We start from the raw sequence: 25,840 nt of genomic DNA on the forward strand, positions 1-25,840 counted from the left end.
TAAAACATTGCAAAATTTTACAACTTTTTGTTTCAATCTGTTTTTCCCTTAGTTTTACCTGCCCTAATTTTAAGTACATCTGTAGGCATTCAACTGATAAGTTAATGAAAGTTGTGTTCAGCTGATTGTGTAACTTTTTTGGATTCACAAATGTTTATCTGACTTGGAAACTATCAGATTTCAGCCAAATTTGAAATTATCTGAAATTCAGCTTTGCTTTAGTTATAAACTGCTGGGCCACAGCCATATTTCCTGCTTGTGTTTAAACAGTTATTTTTGTAGTCGAATTAGGGCTTTATAGAAGATTGACAGAAATGTCCTAATCATACCAAATGGACTGAAGGTAAAAAATCCATTGCAATCAACATACTACGCTGACTATGGTGAGAGACTGTGCCACACACTCTCAAAGAAACTGAGGAACCACCTGATCAGCATCCTGTACAGCAGACAGGAGAAGATCAAGAATGAGCTCTCAGAACTGAAGACTCTCATACAATACCAACCTTCCACACAAACTTCCACGTGGTTGGACTTTACAAAAATGAGACAAGCCATTTACAATGCACACTTCACTTCTCTACAGAGGAAAAAGGACAGTAAGCTATCTAAACTCCTACCTGCCACAGGGGGCTACAACAGTGGTACCCTCAACTCATCTAACAACATTGTCAATCTATCCAACCATACACTTAGCCCAGCAGAAGAGTCTGTCCTATCTCGGGGACTCTCTTTCTGTCCCACCATCCCCACGAACACGATACAGTTCTACGGTGATCTGGAAGCCTACTTTCGTCGTCTCCGACTCGAGGAATATTTTCAACGCACCACTGAACAGTGCACTGACTCACAGGAATCCTCCTACCAACACTACAAGAAGAAGAACTCTGCATGGACTCCTCCTGACGGTCGAAATGACAGACTGGACCTCTACATAGAGTGCTTCCACAGACGTGCACAGGCTGAAATTGTGGACAAACAACATCACTTGTCCCATAACCTCAGCCGTACAGAACACAATGTCATCCACAGCCTCAGAAACAACTCTGACATTATCATCAAAGGGGCTGACAAAGGAGGTGCCGTAGTCATAATGAACAGGTCGGATTATGAACAGGAGGCTGCCAGGCAACTCTCCAAGACCACATTCTACAGGCCACTATCCTCTGATCCCAATGAGGAATACCAAAAGAAACTACACCATCTGCTCAAGAAATTCCCAGCTACAGTACGTGAACAAATCTACATGGACACACCCCCAGAACCCCGACCAGGGGTATTCTATCTGCTACTCAAGATCCATAAACCCGGAAACCCTGGACGCCCCATCATCTCAGGCATTGGCACTCTTACAGCAGGATTATCTGGCTATTTGGACTCTCTCCTCAGACCCTACGCTGCCAGCACTCCCAGCTATCTTCGAGACACCACCGACTTCCTGAGGAAACTACAATGCATTGGTGTTCTTCCTGAAAACACCATCCTGGCCACCATGGATGTAGAAGCACTTTACACCAATATTCCACATGAGGATGGACTACAAGCTGTCAGGAACAGTATCCCTGATGAGGCCACAGCACGCCTGGTGGCTGAGCTTTGTGACTTTGTCCTCACCCACAACCACTTCAGATTTGGGGACAACTTATACCTTCAAGTCAGTGGCACTGCTATGGGTACCCGCATGGCCCCACAGTATGCCAACATTTTTATGGCTGACTTAGAACAACGCTTCCTCAGCTCTCGTCCCCTAGTGCCCCTCCTCTACTTGCGCTACATTGATGACATCTTCATCATATGGACCCACGGAAAGGAGGCCCTTGAAGAATTCCACCTGGACTTCAACAATTTCCACCCCACCATCAACCTCAGCCTGGACCAGTCCACACAAGAGATCCACTTCCTGGACGCTACAGTGCAAATAAGTGATGGTCACATAAACACCACCCTATACCGGAAACCTACTGACCGCTATACGTACCTACATGCCTCCAGCTTCCATCCAAGACACATCACACGATCCATTGTCTACAGCCAAGCCCTAAGATACAACCAAATTAGCTCCAACCCCTCAGACAGAGACAAACACCTACAAGATCTTTATCAAGCATTCGTAAAACTACAATACCCACCTGGGGAAGTGAGGAAACAGATTGATAGAGCAAGACGGGTACCCAAAAATCACCTACTACAGGACAGGCCCAACAAGGACAACAACAGAACACCACTGGCCATCACATACAGCCCCCAGCTAAAACCTCTCCAGCGCATTATCCACGATCTACAACCTATCCTGGAAAATGATCCCTCACTCTCACAGACCTTGGGAGGCAGGCCATTCCTCGCTTACAGACAACCCCCCAACCTGAAGCAAATACTCACCAGCAACTACACACCACAGAAACACCAACCCAGGAACCAATCCCTGTAGCAAACCTCATTGCCTACTCTGTCCCCATATCTACTCTGGCGACACCATCAGAGGACCCAACCACACCAGCCACACCATCAAGGGCTCATTCACCTGCACATCCACTAATGTTATATATGCCATCATGTGCCAGGAATGCCCCTCTGCCGTGTACATTGGCCAAACCGGACAGTCCCTCTGCAAAAGAATAAATGGACACAAATCGGACATCAGGAATGGTAACATACATAAGCCAGTAAGTGAACACTTCAGTCTCCCTGGTCATTCTATTACAGATTTAAAAGTCACTATCCTTGAACAAAAAGCCTTCAGAAACAGACTTCAAAGAGAAACAGCAGAACTCAAATTCATTTGCAAATTTAACACCATTAATCTGGGCTTGAATAGGGACTGGGAGTGGCTGGCTCATTACAGAAGCAGCTTTTCCTCTCCTGGAATTGACACCTCCTCATCTATTATTGGGAGTGGACTACATCCACCCTGATTGAATTGGCCCTGTCAACACTGGTTCTCCACTTGCGAAGTAACTCCCTGCTCTCCATGTGTCAGTATATAATGCCTGCCTCTGTAACTTTCACTCTATGCATCTGAAGAAGTGAGGTTTTTACCCACGAAAGCTTATGCCCAAATAAATCTGTTAGTCTTTAAGGTGCCACCAGACTCCTTGTTGTTTTTGTAGAAATGTCCTAAGTATCGGGGTAGCCGTGTTAGTCTGTAGCCACAAAAACAACGAGTCCGGTGGTACCTTAAAGACTAACAGATTTATTTGGGCATAAGCTTTCATGGGTAAAAAACCTCTCTCCTTCAGATGCTGAAGAAGTGAGGGTTTTTACCCAGAAGAAGTCAGGGTTTTTACCCACGAAAGCTTATGCCCAAATAAATCTGTTAGTCTTTAAGGTGCCACCGGACTCCTAGAAATGTCCTAGAAACCCCTTTTTAAAAACAAAATGTGACGGTGGACATGGTTAATACTTATACTTACCTTTTTAGGTTTTTCATCTTCCATGGCATTTACCATGTCTCTTTCATGTGTTAAAGTTTATTGGGGAAAGTTATATTGGCTTCTTGAGTGGTCCATTCCTTTTTGGGACGGTTTATTTTTTGTAGAGGACTTTTGAAAGAAATAGTTGTAAATGATCAGTTAGATTATGACAAACATTGAAAATGTTCAGCCTGCAATAGGACTTCAAGTAAATCCATGTGGTCTGCATGTGTCATGGAATGAATCCCAAAGCATAAAGCCCAGTGGGCTGTCATTTAGCAATGGCATGAAAAATGTAGAGTCCTAATTTGAAGAAATTGAAAACACTGTCAAATCCCACATCAGACCTGGGACTCCAGTTTTGGTAACAAGATTCTGTGGTAATTTTAGTGATATCAGTCTAGTCTCCAGTCCATCTTACTTTGGCATGTTAGCGTTTTCATTAACTGAACTCTCTAGCCCTTCTGGAGAAATATATTACACAACTGAATCGTTTGTCAAATGTAACATGATTTTCTGTTTATCGTTTGGAGGGGTTACTTATAGGATATATTCATTCCCCTTTTCAATCTAGTAATTACTCCTCTCGTAGATCATGCTGCTGAGGGGATGTAGTGTTACAATGGAAGTGTTTGTTTTATTTCAGATATATTCCTACATTAATATATTCCTGGTTATATATAAAGTCTTACAAGTTTTGAGCCATGTTCACCAAAGGTAAATCCCACCTCTCTTGTTCTGTCTGGCTGGTGTATCCCGGGAGGAATTTACTCCAGAAGAGGACAGATGGTGGAAAACCTGCTTCCCTGCCTTAGAATTTTCCACTTGGGACTGCTGTGTGCTGTTGAACACAGTTCTGTCTGAAGAATCCAGATAGCCGACATGATGCTAAACACAGTTTAGCCGTCAATGTAGACCAGGACCAATTGTGTTTCAGCATCAGGTCAGCTGACAACTGTTCTGAGCAGTTTAATCATGGTTAGATGGTTAGCTGGACTGGTTCTAAAACACAGTTTGCCCTGGTCTGCACCGACAGCTAATCATGACTGGCATCATCTTTACTAACTCGATCGTTTGTAACAGTTGTCCAGACAGTTGTCCAGATGTTGCATCTGAAGAAGTGAGGTTTTTACCCACGAAAGCTTGTCCTACCTGCTGGAGAGGAAGTTGCAGCCATTCTCTGATCTTGAAAGCTCCCACCATTCATACTTTCAGCCTGGGGTGCCCTCTTCCGGGTACTAGTATACACAAAATGTAAGTTCTGGTTGAATTTGTCCCTTTGAATCTAAATATAATTAGAATCTAGTAGATTGTTATATGTACATGAAAAAATTTTTAGCCAAAAAAAAAAGTAAGATTATTTATCTGCTCTGAAATGGAAAGCTATCTCAGATTTCCCTACAGGTTTCAGGGTGGGATATAAACTTGCTAGAAATGAGAGTAGTTAATTTTTGGAACACTTTACCAAGGGTAATGCCAGATTTTCTTCCATCCCTGGATACTGTTAAGTCAAGATTGGAAGTTTTTCTAAAACATATGCTCTAGGAATTATTTTGGGGAAGTCTTATGGCCTGCGTTATACAGGATGTCAAACTAGATGATCACAATGGTCCCTTTCTGGTCTCGGAATCTGTGATTAAAAACCACCGCTGTTACAAATGTCTTCTGAGCCCCAAATAATCCTTTCAGCAGTTAAAAACTTTTTAAAGAAAAGTTACAATAAAGCCATTTCAACCAAAAAGAAATATTCTGCACTTTTCCTCAAAAGGCGCATAGAATATGTTAACAATGTTTTCTTGTGTCTGTACAGCACTTAACAGATTGGGGCCCCAATCTCAACAGAGACAACTAGATGCTAGTGCTATAAGTATTAAATAATATCAATTGAAACACAGACCTTTAGAAACCTCTGCTTTTCTTCACACCTCTGTGATCATTGCTGCCCCTCCTGGCCCAGTCTTTGGTCTCTTCCCTCTGCCAAGCCTTTCACCTAACCATGCCTATAAGAAACTTGTTGATACCGTCGACATGGGTTTACTTGTCTTGCTTAGATATTATATTTATATGTAAACACAACTGTATATTTATTGCTGTACTTCCCTCTGTACATACTCACTGGTATGTCTAGAAGCCACTCTAATTATGGGCAAACTAGGCAGCTGCTTACCCTGAGCAGCTACGCCAAACCTGAACAGTGCTATGATCGCATGTGGCACATCACAACACCATGATCGCACAGATATGGCCTTGTTGCCTGTCTGTCTTGAATGAGTAACAATGAATGCAATCTCCTGGCACTTGGCCCACCCCACCTTTACCATAACTACCAAACCATCAGAAAGCTCAACAGCCCCCCCTTGAATGTTCGATGTATTCCCCCCCTCAGTTGAGAACCCCACCTGCGGGGAGAGCACACTGAAGTTTTGCCTAGGGTGGCAGAATGTCTTGAGCAGTCAGTCTGTCTTCAGTCTGAGCAGATTGGGACAAGGATCACACTGGCTCCTATGTTTGGAAAAGTGTCTAGCAAACTAGCTATAGCAAACTATACTACCAGAGTATAATACAGGAGTGGGCAAACTATGGTAGCATCCAGCCCATCAGACCTTTTAATCCAGCCCTCGAGCTCCCGCTGGGGAGCAGGGTCAGGGGCTTGTCCCGCTCCAGCTGGGGAGCGGGGTCAGGAGCTTGCCCCGCTCCGTGGGTACCATGGCTCAGCGAATCTCCTGGAAGCAGCGGCATGTCTCCCCTCCGGTTCCTATGCATAGGGGCAGCCAGGGGTTTACGCACGCTGCCCCCGCCCCAAGCGCCGCCCCCTGTAGCTCCCTTGAACCAGGGCCAATGGGAGCTGGAGAGGCGGCACCTGCAGACGGGACAGCACACGGAGCCACCTGGCCACACTTCTGCGTAGGAGCCGGAGCGGGGACATGCCACTGCTTCCAAGAGCTACTTGAGGTAAGCGCCGCCCGGAGCCTGCACCCCTTACCCCCGCCCCAGCCCTGATCCCCTTCCTGCCCTCCAAACCCCTCAAACCCAGCCCGGAGCACCCTCCTGCACCCCAAACCGCTCATCCCTAGCCCCACCCCAGAGCCCACACCCCAACCCCCAATTTCATGAGCATTCATGGCCCACCATACAATTTCCATACCCAGATGTGGCCCTCAGGCCAAAACGTTTGCCCACCCCTTGTATAATACAATATATTGAAAGTCTACCCCAGAAATAAATCTTTTTAAAACACCATTTTAATCTGATGCTTTATCCTGCCAGCTGAGATGTATGGTGTGTTATTTTACTGTCAGCCTCCTGTGTTCAAAACAGTTATGAGTCAGGCTCCAAAACTCATGAGATTGTCTTAAAAAAAATTTTTTTTTCAGTAATAAATTTTAGTTTCTTTTCATTTGCTTTCTGAGCCTGTAAAATACACCCAGGTCATACATTCAAGCTTTCCTCTGCACCTATGAGAACCAGAAACTTTGTTTTTAATGAAAGCTGAGATTCTCTTGCACACACATGATGACTCTAGGACCTGGGTCTTTAGGAAAAGCTACAAATACTATCAGAGTTGGCAACACTGCCCAGTCTTGTAATTGGATCCCTACAGGAATCAGGGACTGCCCATGCAGATCTGATTGCAGAATTGAGGCCACTTGGTAAGACCCCTGGAGACCTGGACTGAATCCTCCTTTGTGTGTGGTACAGCACTGTGCACCCTGATTTAACTCAGGAAATAACCGAAAATGAGTGGAAACTTTTGTTCACTGGATCATTTTTGGTCCTGGCTCTTCATTTCATGTATGCTCTGCTTTTTCATATCTTATGTTTGAGTTTTGTGTTTTAGGGAAAACTAATCATTCCCTACTTACACAAAGAAAACTCCTATATAAAATGGAAACATGCAACAGAATATATATTGAACAAAGCGTAGTGTAGGCGCTTAGGTTTCATTCTACCCTGGTCTGACCCCTGGGCAGAGAGATTCCTGCTTTCATGTTGTAGTTCATGTGTAAAACCTGATGCTTTCTGGCTCACCCCATGTAATGTAAGGCTATCATCAGAGAGAAACAGAGTGAGACGTTTGCAGAAGGGAATGAAATGTTTGGGATGCGGTCTCATGCTTTTTACAGCAGTGAACATCAATCACTCCTTCCAAGAACAGAGCAGCACTGAAAATTACTCTTTTTTCTTTTCCCCTTCTCTCCCTCCATCTCCCCTTCCTGCTCTCCCAACATTCCCATAGCAAGTGTAATTTTAGCGTGAAAGTGTCATTTGCCCTTGAAAAAGCAGAGACCTCCATTAAGTTTTCTAGCTTTAACGGTTTCTTTTTTGTTTTACAAATGGTTGATTTGTGATTTGATAGAGTTAATATTTGTATTATATTTCCATAGTTTGAGTCCATTTGTGATAGAGATTTCCCCCCTTCCCCTGCTTCCCTACTCTGTCAAGTTGTCCTCCCTACAATGAAATTAGAGGAAATGTTTATAAATTAGAAATAAATTTTATTTTTACCCTTTTCTAGAATATATGTGTTCAAAAATAGCAGGTCTGAACATCAGCTGACAAATCATCCAGTAAGTCACTATTCAGACGATTTAACCTACTTCCCATGAGCACTTGAAGTGTGTACAAGGTTTGCGTTTGTGGTGTTCAGTATTTTTCAAATTTTGAGTTTTCAAAAATAATTACCCAATTTTTGTCCAACTCTGACAAATTTTCATTGATTTTTGAGACCAGTTGAGAGAGCTGGTCAATTTTTTCCCAAATTTCTGACTCAAATATAAAAAAAAAAAAAAAAAACCTTCATGTAAAATTTTTTTTTTGTCTTTTTATTTGAATGTTTGTTGTTTTTAATAGCTCTAGTTTGGGGTGAGTACTCGTGCTACCAATGGTGAATGATAGGAACATGCCCCCAAACCTCTTATTATCCTGTTGAGGTCCCCTTCAATCCAGTAGCAAGTCTTGTGGATTTTCACTTGTATGCCCTCCACAACTTTATTCATGCAGTTGTATTTATGGGCAGATGGGATGGAGACAGTTGAAGTCTCCAGTTGTAGAACATAAGATGAGGATTTGGAGAAAAGCTAGTCGCTTTTTCAAATTTCTAATTATGATGAGCTTTCTAAATTTGAAATTTCAAAGTTAGATTTTTTTAAAGTGAATTGTCCCTCCCCCCTGTGTTTTCAGCCCGTTCTACTTCAGAGATAACTCCCCCTTCAGAGTCCATTCACATGTCCTGTATGGGTAAATCCTGCTTACTCCACTGTGGAGCACAGTGTGGGGTGGGGCTTGGGGAGGCAGTGCAAGCTGTGTTCACTCTACTCACCACAGGACCCAGCTCCATGAGCATTCCCTGCCCACATCTGTGCATCTGCTTACGTATGGCAATTGATCAACCTTTACATGTACCTATTTGCCATTCTTACCCCCACCTAGTGGAGGAGCCAATGATGTAGTGGCTACCCTAGCTATAAAGTTGGTGTAGTGGGCAGAGAGTGGCTTATGGGAAGGATTCCTTCTTCCTCCCAGCCTAATTGTTTGGCTTGGTCTCTAAGGCCAAGATATGGGCTGTAGTTCTTGTTCATTTTACTCAGTGTGTCCATCTGTGTTCTCAGAAAGCAATGCTGCATTGGTTTACATTCCATTCACATTCATAAAGATCAAAATCTGTAGAAATGAGTAAGCCCCATGCTCATCAGTGAAAGTTTTCTATTTCCACTGGCCAAGTGGATTTGTCAAAGCCTCTCCTATAAAATCAACAAGGAGTCTGATGGCACCTACAAGATCTTTTATCAAGCATTCTTAAAACTACAGTACCCACCTGGGGAAGTGAGGAAACAGATTGACAGAGCAAGACGGGTACCCAGAAATCACCTACTACAGGACAGGCCCAACAAGGACAATAACAGAACACCACTGGCCATCACATACAGCCCCCAGCTAAAACCTCTTCAGCGCATTATCCACGATCTACAACCTATCCTGGAAAATGATCTCTCACTCTCACAGACCTTGGGAGAAAGGCCATTCCTCGCTTACAGACAACCCCCCAACCTGAAGCAAATACTCACCAGCAACTACACACCACACCACAGAAACACCAACCCAGGAACCAATCCCTGTAGCAAACCTCGTTGCCTACTCTGTCCCCATATCTACTCTGGCGACACCATCAGAGGACCCCAACCACATCAGCCACACCATCAAGGGCTCATTCACCTACACATCTACTAATGTTATATATGCCATCATGTGCCAGGAATGCCCCTCTGCCATGTACATTGGCCAAACCGGACAGTCCCTCTGCAAAAGAATAAATGGACACAAATCGGACATCAGGAATGGTAACATACAAAAGCCAGTAAGTGAACACTTCAATCTCCCTGGTCATTTTATTACAGATTTAAAAGTCACTATCATTGAACAAAAAAACTTATGCCCAAATAAATCTGTTAGTCTTTAAGGTGCCACCAGACTCCTTGTTGTTTTTGTAGATACAGACTAACACGGCTACCCCCTGATACTTAATCCAATAAAATCACTTTTTGTTGCATAGTACAGATAATAATTATTATTTTTGGCCATACTCCTTGATCAACCTTAACATTTAGTGTCTCAGATGAAAAGGAATAAATTAATAATTTAACTTTTCCTCCCTGAAGCCTTCTAGAATAATGCTTAAACAAAGGAACAAACTTCAGACAGCAGTTTAAAAATCCCTGATGAAATCCAAGCTAAATTTTGGCAAACTTCAATATTAACAGTTATTTAAATCCTCCATGATCTGCATATTATAAAGATTATTTTTAAAATGCTCCTGCATGTGTGATATGCACAGATCTCTCATTAGATATAAAACTGATCTCTCAGCACAATCACAGAAGATGGCAATATTAGTCACTGTATACTTTGTAACTCTCCTTGTGCTTATAACGACGGAGGGAAAGTTTATGTTGATTTTGCAAATGGCCTTACTCCCATCACCAAGATTACAGAAAACAAATTATTTGCCAAAAGTAACATCTAATGTAAATTTGATGTCTGAATTTTAATGATTGTCTTCATTTTGTTTTAGGTTTATATCAACTGACCTGCCAGAAATTTGCCTCATAAAGCTTTGGTGTTCCACATCTTAATGGATTGCTGTAGCCTCTTAATTTCTCCATTCATTCAGTTATCAGCATCGTGAGAAGATTAGCCAGCACAGAACCTAGAAAAATTACATGTAAGTCTTGATTCGAACTCCTCTACCATAAAAAAGTGTAAAAAGAATGAAAATGTTTCAGACAAAAAAGCAAATAAGTACCATCTTTTAAATGTCATAAAACATTAGGTTGTGAATAGATGGGTATGAAGTTCTATGACTGGCTTGTAAACTGAACTGTGACTGTAATTTTATCATTTTGAAGGATTTCTAAGTTTTCTGCTTCCATCGTTGACCTTTGCAAAAAGTGCTTTAAAATAGCTTAAATATTTGTCTAAAAAGTGTGCCTAGGTTTTTGCCACTTCAGGATAACTTCATTTGTGTGTGTGTTTTAATTGTTCTTATCGCAGTGTTTCAATCCTGCATATACATGCTCTCCCAAAGCATACTTGAATTGCTCCTCAGAGGCTGGTTCAGATGGAGTCTTTGCATGGTAATATTGTGGGTGTTCCCTAGCTTCTGCATGGTGGAACCACAGTTCTCCCTCCCATGCTGTGCTCTCCCTCTTTCTTGCCTTCTGTTCTCCTTGTTTTATTGGAGGGTGCTAACACAGTACCTTTTATAGCTTAAGCCTCTTCTTATCTCTATTACAGCTATCCCTTCTCCTCACTTACTCAGCCCCTTCCATGTGAGGATCTCACTGGGGCACAGACTAGTTAAGTGGCTTGCCATACATTAGGTTTTTCTATAGTACCTAACACAGAAGATCATACAACAAGTCAGTCGCAGAATTGGGCAAGAATAGAACCCAGGAGCCCTGAATCCCAGTCCCGCCTCTAATTGCTGGACCATACTCCTTCCCTTGCTGCATGCTCATGATGTAACCATGGTAGAAGTTGTACATTAGCAATGAGCGTGCACACAGAGAATATAATTGTGTTATTTACTGTTGATTGCTGTAGATGGTGTAATGAGGCGGACAGACCCCCACTGGACCTGGTCAAGAAGGGATCAGTGTTCTGCCCTGGAGATAGGGGCTGAAACTCTACAAGGAAGGCTCCCCAGGTGGAGGAAGTGGGCTGTGGAGTGCTGCTACCCTGACCCAGGAGGCAGCGTATAAAGTGTGGGCGGAGTGGTCCCAAGGGTGGAACCCTAGGAGCAGCCATGCTTGGGAGAAGGCTGGAGTTGAACTTTATCCTGTTAATTTCTTTGTTGATAAAACCAAACGCTGGGGAGGGGTGTGTGTTTTGTTTTTGGCTAGTACTTTAGTGCAATTTGAGGAAAGGCACGCACCCGCCCATAGAGACAAATTTGTGCATCTGATCTTTGTATTTTTTACCAATGACCCACATCAATTATGCATTAGAATCTTGTATTAATGAACAAAAAGGGGAAAGGAAGAACTATAATGGCTAATAAAATACATTGTCCACTTTAGTAATCAACTGAAGACATTTTGGGGTCTTTCATACCTGTTGAGATGCTCCCTGCTTTTGCTCATCCTCATTTTTGGGAATAACAATGCAGCTCCTTTTGATAACAATTTTTGGGAGCAACAATGCAGCTCCTGGATCCTGCATTGGTTATGATCCACACTCCTCTCTGTACAAACATGTGACAACTAGCAGCTGGTCAAATAACTCTACCAGAAAAACCTTAAGGGAATCCATGGAATGAAAACTCATACTGGCCTAAGGTCTGGGACTTGCTGTAGTCTGTATAAGGACATCTGCCATCCTCGCTACTCGTGTCCCCATCAGGAGACTTTAAATCTTATTCTGTTCTTGGCAGTATTCATGTTGTTATGGCATTGAATGTTTCAACATACTAGGTATAAAGTAAGCTAAAGACACGGGTATGAATTTTACCATAATCATGTGGGAGAGGGGGATATCTGGAAAAAATCAAAGTAAAAGCAGGCACATTTATTTCTCCTAAGGGGCCAAGAGTATAGTATAGTTTTAATAAAAACAGGCTATCATAGGAGTCATTGGAACCAGGAAAAACTGAAACTTAACCTGCTTATGTAGGTGAAAAGCGTAAATACAGCTGAATACTTTCCTGTGGCAGCACTCTTAAAAAACTATCCATTGTCAAAAGAACATTTTCACATATGCAACTATTATTGTAAAAAAGAGAAGTGTGGGAGGTGAGTTGGTATGTAGACACATAATACGTGTTTGTCAGTGTATCCCAAGATCTAGAAGGAGGGCTGTTGGTCAAAATAAATGATTGTACAAAAACAATCACAGAATTAGGAAAATGAAAGAAGATGCTGGCTGGCTGAAAGAGTTGGTAAATAGAGCTCTAAGTAAATCACAGAATTCTAGCCCAGGCTGGTAGTGAGTGAAAGTCATTATCATCAGAGAAATGCTGAGTGGCCTGTGTGACATGAGGTGGTGACTTTTGTTCATTTTCTAGTGGATGCAAACTACTTACAGACTTTCGCAATTCTTTCATGAGTCTCGCAATATTTGGTGTTTTTCATAAAGCCCCCATACTTGGAGTCATGTGACTGTGAGCGTCTCAGCTTTCTTTTTTTTTTTTAATAAGTACGTTTCTAGCCCTTATGGCTGCAGAAATAAAAGCTTGGAAACTTGCACACTGGAGGCTTAAAAGCCAGAAGGCAAATGGAAAGAACGCAGATTTTGTTATTTCTAAATTTCTCGTGACTTTTGGGGCCTTCCTCGTGATTGTTGAATGCTCATGGTTAGCAATACTGCAAATCCATGACAGAGAAACTAACTTAAAAATGACACCTTAAGTGACAGATTTAAAAGAGCAGTCAGGAGCTGAATGGACATAACTGAAAAACTTTTTCATCCCCTGGTCATAGTTGAGGTACACAGGAATGCTTATAACGCTGCTGCCTGTTCAGTGGTTAATCAGTATTCTCCATTCTGACAGTGTAGCAGTGTTGGAGCACTAACTTAACTTGAAAAATAGGACATGGATTTGAAAAATGTTGTAAAATCCTTTTATATTTTTTTCTTGCCAACAATGTGCTCATGACCATGCAAAACTTGGAAGAAGACACAGGCCCTGTCCTAAGGAGTATGGCTAATTGCAATGTCATAAAGCAGCTGGTTACTGGCTTAGGCTCAAACCTGCATCTGGATCCACACTAGTAGATTCTGATGCAGAGTCAAAGCTTTAGTTGATTGATTAATGTTACACCATCATGCACAAACCTACATACAATGATGGAGTAGGGAGGTTGGGAAGGGCTGTTTTCATCCCTAAACAGCTCATACTTTGTTGCATTGCGCTATCTGATGGCACAAAACAAATGTGTAACATAAAAGGGCTTTGATCAGATGCTGCTGGAATTGCAATGTTAGGATATGGCTACACAGCTGTCCTGTTGACATCACCATGGAACTATGCTGCATTCTGAACTGCAATTTAAATGCTAAGTTTACATTTTTTTGTTTTGATTTTTCATTATTTCTTTTTAAAAGAAGCAAAAATAACATACCAATCAATGGCATTCTGAGGAATAATGGACTGCCTGAATTTATACTACTTATGCAAATTCTTGTCTTGACAGTTCAGTAAGACTCTTAAAGGCTTTGAGCTAAACAAAATCAAATAGAAACTCATTTCTATAATATGTAGGTAATAAGAGTTCTCTTAAATAAAGTATTTTTTTAATCTAATTTTTAGGTTTCTAAAACCTGCCCATCAGCAATCTGTGGGCAGATGTAAATTAATTTTAAAATGTGAAGTGCGCCATTTGATGACTAAATGTCTGTCACACGCCTACCATCACCCAAATAATGAGAAAACAGATAGGCTTTATTGTCTGTCTACAGGTCAAAAAACACATGCTTCGTTGGACCAACAGGGAAATCAAATTTCCAAAGGTGACAACTCAACCATTGGAACACCTGGGTGGTAGACATTCATATCCCCTCTGTACTGTTATCAAGAGCAGCCCAGCTGATCTCAACTGTCATGATAGTAGGTAAGAAGAGATGTGGTCTTTGTGCCACTGAGCATCCAGGACCAGATTCTAATTTCAGATGTGCCACATATACCATATTTCATGGGGAAAAAATCCTCTCCTTCAGTGCTTGTATTTTACATGACTGTAGAACTATTATATTCACATCAGGCCAGGGGCTTCAGAGCACCATTTAAAGTGTGTGGAGGAGAGAGATGAGGGGCAGACATAGATTTGAAGCCCTTGTCCCCTACCTGATCATCCTCTTCCCCTCTCAGGCACCATTCCCTTCCAGAAGCCCTTGCCGCCTCACCCCCTCCTTACTTTACCTCTCCCTGGTGGTAAGTCTCACCTTTGGGTGACGGGTTTAGCTGTTTCCCAGTGCTGAGAGGAGCTGCTCCAGTTTTGGCAGCTGGCAGGTGAGGGGAACCCGGGTGTCAGCCATGGTGCGCTCCTGGCCATAATGTGTGCGGACACTAGATACAAGATCACTGCTCATGCATGCAGCAAAAAAACCCTGGGCAAATTGCATCTCTTTACCAGCAACCAGCAAGAGAGTAGAAAAACCGTCCAAGCCGGTCAAAAACCAGCCAGGTGGCAACGCTATTTTCCACCTACATGTTTAAAAGTGGTCAGGCCATGGACTGGGTAGGCCTCCCTCCCCAGATCCCCCCACCCCCATCCTCCCAGCTCCACAGCCTATGCATCCGGCTCACTTCTTCAAAAGTGCACATCTGACTTGCATGTAAGTAACACTCAGCGTGTGAATGAGAGCTAGGGGTTTGTGCACTTACATAGCTATGCATACATGTAACCCCAATTGGGGCACACATCTCAGGTGTTGTCCATGCACAAATCAGGCACACACGCAAGTGTTCATGCACTTCTGAAAATTTGGGCCTTCATATGTGGAGAAGATGGCCACATATTCACGCACACTTACTTTCACATGAATGGGCAGCCTTGTCTGAAGGAGAGTACTGTACTCTCTCTCTCTCTGTTTTATACTGTTGCCTATCACTGTAGTATCTGAACACCTTCCACATAAAATCATTAGGAAAGTCCCTGGTGGGTTCCATGGAGTCTCTGGTATATCTGCCTTTTTGGGGTCAAAACTCTGCTGGGGGGTAAGGTTTTATTTATTTATTTATTTATTTATTAGATTTTATTAACTTCCTTTTCGGGGGTGGGGATGGTTTGGCAGAGGATTAAGGTTAGAAGCAGATGTCAGTGTTGAGAGCCTTTCTTAAAGTAGAAGGGCTTTTTCCATTGCTTTTCTCTACAGCTTGTCTGTTACACAGCAGTGATACAGGAACCAGCATGCCACTAGCTGGCCAGTCTGATAAAGCTGGAAATATTGGCTATACATTTGTTTTTGTTATTTTGAAAACTTAAATAAATTTGCTGCAAATATGTCTTATTCCATAATATAATCTGGAAAATATTAAGTGTATACCCACCAGGCAGCAATTATACATTAAAGTATAAAGTATACATGCATCCATGCGTGAGAACATCTTCTAAAATAGGATGCGGAGAGGGAGTGAACCAAAAACCCCTGGTACAATGCTGGTTGAAACAGCTTGGAAAATATGGCAGGATAGTTGGAAGTAACAGCCATCTCCCTTTTCATTTGATGACTCTGTTAAAAGTAGTACTATGGAGCCATTAAATTAAGGCAAATACCGTTTACACTCTTTCTAGAGGTAATTGCTAGGCTTGAGAAGAGCTGTGTTCCGTATGATATGATACAACACGCCAAAATTGAATTATTTTGACACCTCTTCCCTGTCTGCCATTAATTAATGTTTGTGTCTCGCGTCCAAGGTGTGAAGTGCTGCATACGTGCGAAGTATTATTGATTTATTTACTTTCTATTCACGTGACGATGTTGTGACGAAGTTTTTCTTCTTAGTGTTGCAGGTGGCAGTCTGTGTGTCAGCCTGCCTGAGTCAGAGCTCTCACTTCAGCCCTGGTAAAGCTTTTACCACAGGGACTCTGATAACTAGCATTTCCCCATAGGTGGGACAGTACCTTTGCCAGCTCTCCAGTGTCCCACAGAGTATCATACCTGCCAGTGCTTGTCATTTATTTTAAGAAAATACTGAAAGACGGTGACAGTGAAATCAACTTTCTCTAACCTAAACCAGTAAAAACTAAAATACATCTCACCACATAAAAGTTTTGTTTTCACTGCTGCTGAAATCCATCCCTCCCTCTTTGCAGCACAGTGTACAGTCATCTAGTGCCCGACTTGGGGGTGGTGTGGTTGAGACTCAGTGGCGTATGACCCACTTTTCATAATACTTAGATACCTGTGCTTTTACAACACACATCAGAAGTTCCTACGACATAAAAACACCAGAAAAGCATGTATCTGATTTCAACAGTATTGTGTAAACTGCGGTATGTTCAGAGCAGCTGTCTGTGCATTAGGTTCCATGTTAATTACTAGAAGATGACAGGCAGTTTTGTGCAGTATGTTGTTAATGAGAAATCTTAGGTAGTCACATTTTCTGGAGTTGATGCTTTGTGTCTTAATATTATTTTGTTGAAATAATGGTTGCTAGCCTACTTGCACGTGTTTCCTGTTATGATTTGCAGAGAGTTCGGGCAAGAATATTGTAATTGATGCTTTAGTAGCCATAATACTTTGCATTTTCAAGAAGTGAGGTAGTTAATTAAAACAGACTGTCAGCTTTCATTCTCACATCCCCAGACCTCCTTTACTGATCCTCTTCTGCAGTCTGCTCTGAGTGGTCTTTTTTATTTTATTTTATTTTATTTTTAAACAGATCGAATCAGTCAGTTTGGGTTAGTCCTGTGCAGGTTTTCACATGATAATTATGCTCATACTTGTATCAGTTCAAAATGTGTGCAGGGTAAACAGAAAAATGTCAGGTATGGAGAAGAATGGTGAATGGAACCAGTGTACTGCTAGGTTATGATTTGTGCCGTGTATGAAATTACGAAGTAATTTGCAAAGCAAGTTTAAGTAAAGTGGAATTTTTTAAGCATGATGAAATCATCCTTGACAGCATGCGCTCTCGTTCTTCTAATACTACTATTATGAGTATAAAGGGATTTTTTTTAAAATTACCACTTTCTGGAGTAAAATAATCAGGATAATTTCCCACTGATAAGCCCATCAGTAACCCCTTTATAAATCACTGGTTTGAAAAAGCTAGTAAAGGAAGTGTGCCTTTGTTATCCGATTGCATCCTTATTACTGACTTTAAAATTGGTCAGTGGTTAGCCATCCTAAATTTGAGACGTGTTTGCCAGACAGTGAATAAGATCAAAGAATGGAAGATGCGCTGAATGCATGAAAGCCCCATTTATGTCCTATTGCAGTTTATCTACATTATAATCTGTGTCCTCGCTGTTAAAATGGCACAATGAAACCATAAATATAAACTGGAAAAATATGCAATAGATTTTTAGCTACTTTGCATCCCTTGTTAAGATGAGCCATCAGTACTGGGTTTTTTGCATCTGTATACTTGCGCTGTAGGTGTTGGAAGTGTGGGTGGCCAAGAAAAAGCAGTGGTTACAATAAGATTTTCCATTTATTGCCCTTTGTGTACAACTAAAAATAAGACTCAGACGATTCAGAATCTGTAGAGCAAGCAGAATCATTCCGTTAGCTCTGATGACTGGCTTGCATGCAGCTTTGCCTCTGTCTGGTAAGTTCTACATTTGAGTACTTGTAAATGTGTCTTTGTTGAAATAAGAGAGAGAGAGAGAGACAGACAAGTTACTTACACTGTTAGTCTTCATGTAATACTCTATCAGCATTTTCTCATTCTAAAAAGCAAAGTATGACTGATAAGGGATGGTGATGAAAGGATTTTGGAAGCAGAATTGTCCTTGTATCTGAAAAAAACAGCTGTGAGTGCTCACAGATTTTTAAAATCAGCCATCCAAAACCACAATTGTATAACTTGAACTGTTGATCTATAACTTAATCTTTTTGATATAAATGCTCTTTGCCAGCTTTCTGAACAGCAAGTAAAGGAATGCTTAATGTTGACCATTGGCATGTAAAACTCTTTTGTTTCCACTATAAGGTGATAGCATGGGTAACTGCTGGCTTGGTAGCTTTTTCAGGTAACCAGAGCTGGTAAAGGGTCTGCTAAATTAGTTAAAATTTACCTTTATTGAGCTGCTAAATCTACTGTGGTCACATTAATTAATAGCATGTCAGCTTATGGCCAAGAAAAACACAAAAGAGAAATGTTGTCGGCATTTACAGGGAAATTCATAACTTTATGGTCTCTTCTCTGGTGCTGTCCCCGTTTCACTCATTAAGTAGCTGTGGCATTTCCAAAGAATGAGTGTGTCTGTGCATTTTTAGCTTTTCAGTTTGATATGATTCTTGAAATGGGTGAGTAAAGATGCTCCTGAATGTTTGCCTCTTTATGAAGCCAGCTTCTCGTTCATAGTCTTTTCTCACTTAAGAAGCTATGTAACTCAAAGAAGTATAGAGGATGTGGTATAGTGCAAGCACTTAAAGCCACACACAGTTGTTCCATGGATTATTGATGCTCTCTGTGGTGCGGGGGGGGGGGCGGTTTATTATGCAATATTAAATCCCATTAAATTAGTTCAGTGTAAACCCTCATCCTTCTCTTAGGAGCAGAACTGTGTGGTGTGTCATTATTACTCTACACTTACCACCTCATCTCTGCCTTTTTATTTAAATGCATATTTCTGTTCTAGCATCTGTACGCATCCATTGTAGTACCGGCTGATATACAATACAAAAGGCAAGAGAGTTGATGCAGTAATCAAGGTTTTAAATACTTCAGGTGGGAATGGCCAAAACTTCAGGAGTAATTAGCTTCTGTAGTGGTGGTGTTTTCTGCAGGGAATTACGTTACATCTGTTATAATTATCTACATGTCTTAATCCTGTAGGTGACCAGAAGCTGACAAGCAGGGAAACATTTGTTGTCATTTTTGTTATGGATTCTCCCTATTTGATACAGATGTAGAAATATTTTCTTTCTGCTGCTAAGCCTGCTATGGATGAGGTCATATCTAATTGCTTTGAAGAAAATGGCAGGAAAGTCTGTATCGTATGCTGAGAACTCTCTCACTTGATTCAGTGCTTTCCGATGAGCATGATACAATATTTACTTTTCTGTGGATATTGCTCAGATGATCTTTTTAGTAATGGCAGGTAGGATGCATTGTACAAGAGTCAGGAAACACTGTAGTTGTCTTCATTTTTTTTAAAATGTAATAATACTGTATTTTCTCCTAGGAAGTAGGAAGGATCCTTTCTAGTTTTACCACTTCCCTGTTTAATCTGCCCACATTTTGTTGTATAGACTGTCCAAACTGAACAGTCGCAGGTGAAGGAGTTGAATTGAAATTACTGTCAGAGAATGTAGTAGAGTTCTTCTGTTGAAGGTCAGTAACCTGTTAGGACAGGGGTAGACAACCTATGGCACGCGTGCCGAAGGCGGCACGCGAGCTGATTTTCAGTGGCACTCACACTGCCTGGGTCCTGGCCACTGGTTCAGGGGGCTCTGCATTTTAATTTAATTTTCAATTAAGCTTCTTAAACATTTTAAAAACCTTATTTTACATACAACAATAGTTTAGTTATATATTATAGACTTAGAGAAAGAGACCTTCTAAAAACATTAAAATGTATTACTGGCACGCGAAACCTTAAATTAGAGTGAATAAATGAAGACTCGGCACACTACGTCTGAAAGGTTGCGGACCCCTGTGTTAGGATGTACTGCAGGTAATCTACATCCGGAAATCAGCAAGACTCGCTATTAAATCTCCCTTTCCTTCCCATGGCAAACACACCTGCAATCAGGATCTTTTACCAGCAGAATTTTTCATAAATTCATTAAATTTGTGCTTCAGTTCCTGGCATGGCAAGCCAAGCTGAAATGCCCAAGAATGATCTTCTAGCACACAAAGATTTACTTAATATAACCACCCCTGCCTTGTTGCACCTTGTCATGGACTGGAGCTGCTGTGAAAAGGTGCAAAAGGAGGTGGTTGCAGATCATACTGAGGCTGTGATGCCCCTCCCACACGTTCGTACGGAATGGCAAAGGCTTAGAAATGCTACTGAGTGATACAGTATGATCAGACTCCGACTTAACAGTTGATTATTAGTTCACACCTCTTTTGTGCTGGAAGTATAGAATTGGCCAGTCATGTGCTCATTATTATATTACTTGAATAATAGAAAACATTAGCAATGGAGATTTACTATAATGATGTATCTCTGCTCTGTTGGTTTCGCGTTTAAAGCATTCAGTTAAGGAATGCTTTAGAGGTTATTGCTAATGGATGAATCTTCAGGAAAATTGGAATTTTCAAATAAGATTGACATTTGGAGTGAGAAATATAAATCTAATGAGAGTATTTCAGCAGAGGTTTGTAATTAGGGATGAATGGAGTAAATTTGTACATGCACTCTACAAAAGGACACAATGGAAGGTGAAATTGCACACTCTGCAGTGAATGAGGGATGAAAGCCAATGTATCAGTGTCATAGCATGACAGTGTAGAGTATAAATGATACTGTCACTGAGTGCTGCAGAAGGTATCAAGGGAATTCCACTCCAGTAAATTACATTACTTAGACAGACCTGAAGGCATTGTGTCTGAATGAGTGCAGGGAAAAAAGGTTGTCAGCACAAAGCAGAAGATATTACAGAACAACTGGCTGCAGGGTTGGAAATAAGTGTTTTTCTGAGGTTTATCATGTAACGCTCTTTAGCTGCTTTTTTGTTAATATTTTTAATTTTAATTACAGTTTATTGGTGAGGCAATAACACTTTCTGGATGTTTACTTATACACCGTGCATAAGTGCATAACACTTCTGACTCTGAGTGCTGAGCATCCGCAGCTCCCATTAACTTGGGTGGGAATTGTGAGTTCCCCACACTTCCGAAAGTCTCACCCAAAATGGGTGTGGTGGTCTTTTAAAATGTCATTATTTCTCTGGTAGCTCTGGAGTCTATGGTTTTAGATGCTACGAATTGGAATGCCTAAGCTTTTATTTCTCCATTCTAGTTTTTAGGCATTCAGATATTGTGGTGATGAATAGTGCAAGTACCAGGATGGATTATTTTGTGATGGCAGTCCAGCAAAAATGCTAAGGTTTCATCCACCCAAATGTATACTGTACAGGCTACTTTCCTGCTCTAATCTTTTTGCTGAACATAACCCCATGTCCGCACAAACATTTACTAGCTGCTGCTGTTTCATTGCCTTACCTTAGGCTGAGAAAACATACTTCCCAACTTTCTCCAAAATTGTCTCTTAATGCCATTTCTTGAATAAGTTGACAGAGCTGCTTTAAGATAAGGCCAGCACTTCCCCAAAGATTACATGCATCATTTCTGTGGCGCAGAAGTCTACCTGGGTCTTCTAGTAAAATGTTGACAACTTTGTATTGCTTAATTACTTCTTTTCCACCTGCCTGCTCATTAAAACTCTCATTGAATGTATCTGCTGTAAACAGTAACGTGGGAGTACACTCAGTAACTCCTCTCCAGCATTCTGATGCGCACGTTACCTCTGATGTGAAGCTAGCCTCCCAAATAGCAGAACAGTGTCCACACAGCACAACTCAGCTAACAGCTTTCTATTTGTTACTGAAATATATTAGTCATTCTTCACCTGTAATTATGGTTTTAAGCTGTGTAAATATTAGCCAAGTTATTTGGCAAAACTGATCTGCACTATCTGTAAGAACCGGGTTTGAAAGGGAATGACAGAGAAAGGAATAAGCATTTAAGTTTAATAATATACCTTTTTAAATGGCATGAAAACACCGACTGAGTCATTTATAACATGGCACAATTAAGCAGAGGTGAGTGCATTACTTAAAACAAATCAAACAACAAACAATTTGTATAATAAATGTGTCAAGCATTATTTGACCAGCTCTAATAATAAGGACCAAATTCCTCATTTGCATTCATGTAACCCCCATTGGCTTCTGTGGAGGTTGTATGGCTATGACTGAAAAGCAGAATTCTGCCCTAGAAATTCATCCATAAAAGCACAACATAAAAACCACAGAACATGGCAAAGAAAAAGCAATGGAGCATCATTATAAAGAAGGTGCCCTACATGGGACGTGACACCAGTTAAATTAGTGGGTGAAGCTAGTCAACGCTTAGCATATTGTAGAGGTGAGAGGGAGGGGGCAAAGCATAACTACATCTAATCTGAATGTTTGTCTCATTGGAATAACATTTTTTATTTTATGCTATGTATTGCTTTGTATCTTTGTATCTGCATGGATAGATGTATACAGTTGTACTGTATACAGTTGTACATGCGGCAGAGGTGCTGGGGCTAGGAGAGCGGGGGGTGCTGCAGCACCCCTGGGCTTGAGGTGGTTTCCATTATATACATTTTGGTTCAATGGCTCTCAGCACCCCCACTATGCAAATTGTTCCAGCACCTCTGATATGTGACCTCTGTGTTGTTCTGTACGTCTATAAAAATGTTGTACTTTAACATGCCTCACATATGGTATTTTAGCTCCAGAAAGCTGCCATTTTTGGATACTGTACATATTTCTATTTTTGCAGAGCTCCATAAGAAGTACGCTTCCAAATAAAACATTTTTCTAACATGCAATTTCAATCTCATGAAGTAATCCTTCCACATTTTAAAATGTGGCTTATACCCAACGTAGTCTCTGCATTCTGTTATGCAAAGCAATCCTCATCCTTCATTTTCTCTAAAATCCTTTGTTCCTGCCTCCATAGCTACATATGCTGTGGTGTTTTCCTCTTTCTGGAGCTGATCCTGAAGCCCTTACTCACATGAGCAGTCCCACATAAGTCCTCAAGGTGAGTAAGGGCTGCGAGATTGGACCCTAAATACCACTGTTGCGGAGGGTGGGTAAAGTGAACGAGTGTGCCTTAAGAAGAAAGAGACTAACAAGTATTCCTCTGACTTAAGAAAATGTTCGCTTCCTGAGAGAAATTGAGCATGTTGAATCATCTTTGGATCTCATGCTAAATTATTTTGTTCTGTAAATGGCTCCATACCCTTCCTCCCGCTCTTAAAAAGTCTGCTGCTATTGTATCTTGTATAAAGTATTTATAAATAAATATGCCTTGTGGAAGAAAGTGTCTGTAGTTAATTGAACTCAGCCCTCTAACAGTTCAATATTATAATCTTATTACTAACACCTTTGGTAATGCAGTACCATGAAATTTGCCTTAACAAAAATTTGTCTATAAGCTTTGATTTGTTTTTTAAAAAGTCAACCCATAATATTAGTGTTACTCTTACATATTTCATTATATGTTGTTAAACTGACGATTGATGTGTAAAAACTGACATTTGCATGAAGTTCCCAAAACTGCCTTAAAAGAAACTTTTGTTCTGACTTGGTAAGGAAAAAAATGCAAAATAACAGTAGTCCTAACAGCAAAGATGTTCGTATAAAGACATATTCTGAACAATAAGGTCATTTATTCATGTATGACATAAGTACGTAGGAATTTAAATAATGAGAAATCTTGTGAAATGCAGTAGAATGCACACCACTGGCATTGTGAAGTTCCCCATCTATAAAGCCCTGTTCTCAGGAAAAGCAGCTTTACTTTTGCTTTGAAAATCCATTATCATAAGCCACTCTTTTTAAAACACTTTTCTCACTGCAATATTAAAGTAATTTTATATCCTAAGAGCAGCTCTTTCTTAGGGAAAAGTGGGTGGGAGGGCTGTATTTTAATTGTGGTTTATAATGCTTCTCACAACCCCAGCTTCCCCAAAATCAGGAAAACCACCTCACTCTTACGCTTTTTTCTTCTAAATTAATTTTACTCCCCCACAAGAAGACCCTTTTTAGAATATCCATCTGTTTAAATGGCTTATTCTTTCTCCGGACACCCTTTCTGGATTCCACAAAAAATATTGTTGGGGGGGGGGAATTATTAAAGGTTTAAGTTAAATTTTCTCTTTTTCAGATTGTAAGGGAGATGTTACTACTTCAGGGAGGCAGTGTTGTCTACTGATAAAACAGGAGATCTGGCCTTTACTTTCAATTCTACCACAGCCTTTCTGTATGACCTCACACAAGGTTCTTAACTACTCTCTGCATCCATTTCCCCATCCGTAAAATGGGGATAATAATGCCCACCAACCTTAAAGGAGCATTTTGAGAGCCGAAAGGAAAATGTGCTATATGAGCCTAGTAGCACGATTATACAGGACAGGACGTTAACATGGCACTTAACAGTAGATAAATCATGCCATATAGTGAACAAAATCCCTGGCCTGAGAAGTCCACAACATAGAGAGTCACAAGCAGGGAAAATAGAGTGTTGAGGCAGTGTGAAACAAACTCAGTTTGTCTCTAGTGGTCACTACAGCTGGATTGCTTAATGGAACAGATGGGTTTTCAGGTTTTTTGAAGGAAGAAAGCGAGGGTTCTTGGCACATGGTAGTTGGCAGTCTGTTGAAGCATAAGGCATAGCACAGAAGGACGCATAAAGTCAAGAGTTACAGAAGAGGACAATGAGAACAATGTGGAAGAAGGGCGGGGGATAGGGAGTGCCAGGGTAATGTAGGAGGCAGTAAGGCCATAGATGTAATCACGGACAGGGCAATGTGTATATAGAAGGTACCTCGGTTCTTTGGAAATGGCGTGGCAGAGCACTGAAAAGATTTTTGATGTCTTGGACCATTTCTCAAGCACTGATTGCTGTGCTTGTGCTGCAATGTAAGCCTTCATCGTAGTAAGGCCGGGTACTGTAGTTGTCTGGAAGTGATGAAGATCTTTCTCAGAGATGACTGAGATTTAATCTATAATGGTGCTAAAGTATTTGCAAATGCATATGCAGCATCATTACAAAATCTTCATGACCAGAGAAATGTTTCATCCCTATCTCTGTTGACACAAAAGATTGCCTACTGATAATTGCTTTGCTTAAGTGTCTGATTATATGCCAGAAATGAGAGCATTCTATGTTAGGTCATCTTTAATTATGCATGTACCACCTGTCAGCTCTAAATCAGGAGATTAGTTTTCTCTTTGGATTTAGTTTAGGAAAAAGAAGAGATCTTTCAGCCAAAGGAATATACTGTTGTAAACAATATCTATATACTGGAGTTTTAAAGGAATCCTCTTGATCCTCCCTGGTCATTAATAAGCTATTGGCACATCCAAAAATATTTGAAATGTTGCCTGAGCTAGATGGTGACGATTTTCAGGGAAAGAGGATTTGGGTCCATCTTTTGGATCCTAATTTTTCCTTTTCACCATTTCATATGCCCAGGGTGGGCAGAGATATGGGGTGAGTAGGAAATGTATTAGTGCACTGGTGATACTGTAGT

At 41.0% G+C, this 25,840-nt stretch overlaps 1 protein-coding gene across 1 annotated transcript in view; it reads left to right on the top strand.

Moving 5' to 3' along the window:
• The window catches only part of BACH2 (BTB domain and CNC homolog 2), a 138,275-nt gene that overhangs the window by 19,509 nt on the left and 92,926 nt on the right, over nucleotides 1-25,840 (top strand). The window contains exon 2 of the mRNA XM_024202727.2: nucleotides 10,480-10,629. The gene's annotated coding sequence lies outside the window, so the exon portion shown is untranslated. The remainder of the gene's footprint in view (nucleotides 1-10,479; nucleotides 10,630-25,840) is intronic.

This window comes from Terrapene carolina, unplaced genomic scaffold, assembly GCF_002925995.2.
Source record: "Terrapene carolina triunguis isolate 2854851 unplaced genomic scaffold, T_m_triunguis-2.0 Scaffold42, whole genome shotgun sequence".
Lineage (NCBI taxonomy): Eukaryota > Metazoa > Chordata > Testudines > Emydidae > Terrapene > Terrapene triunguis.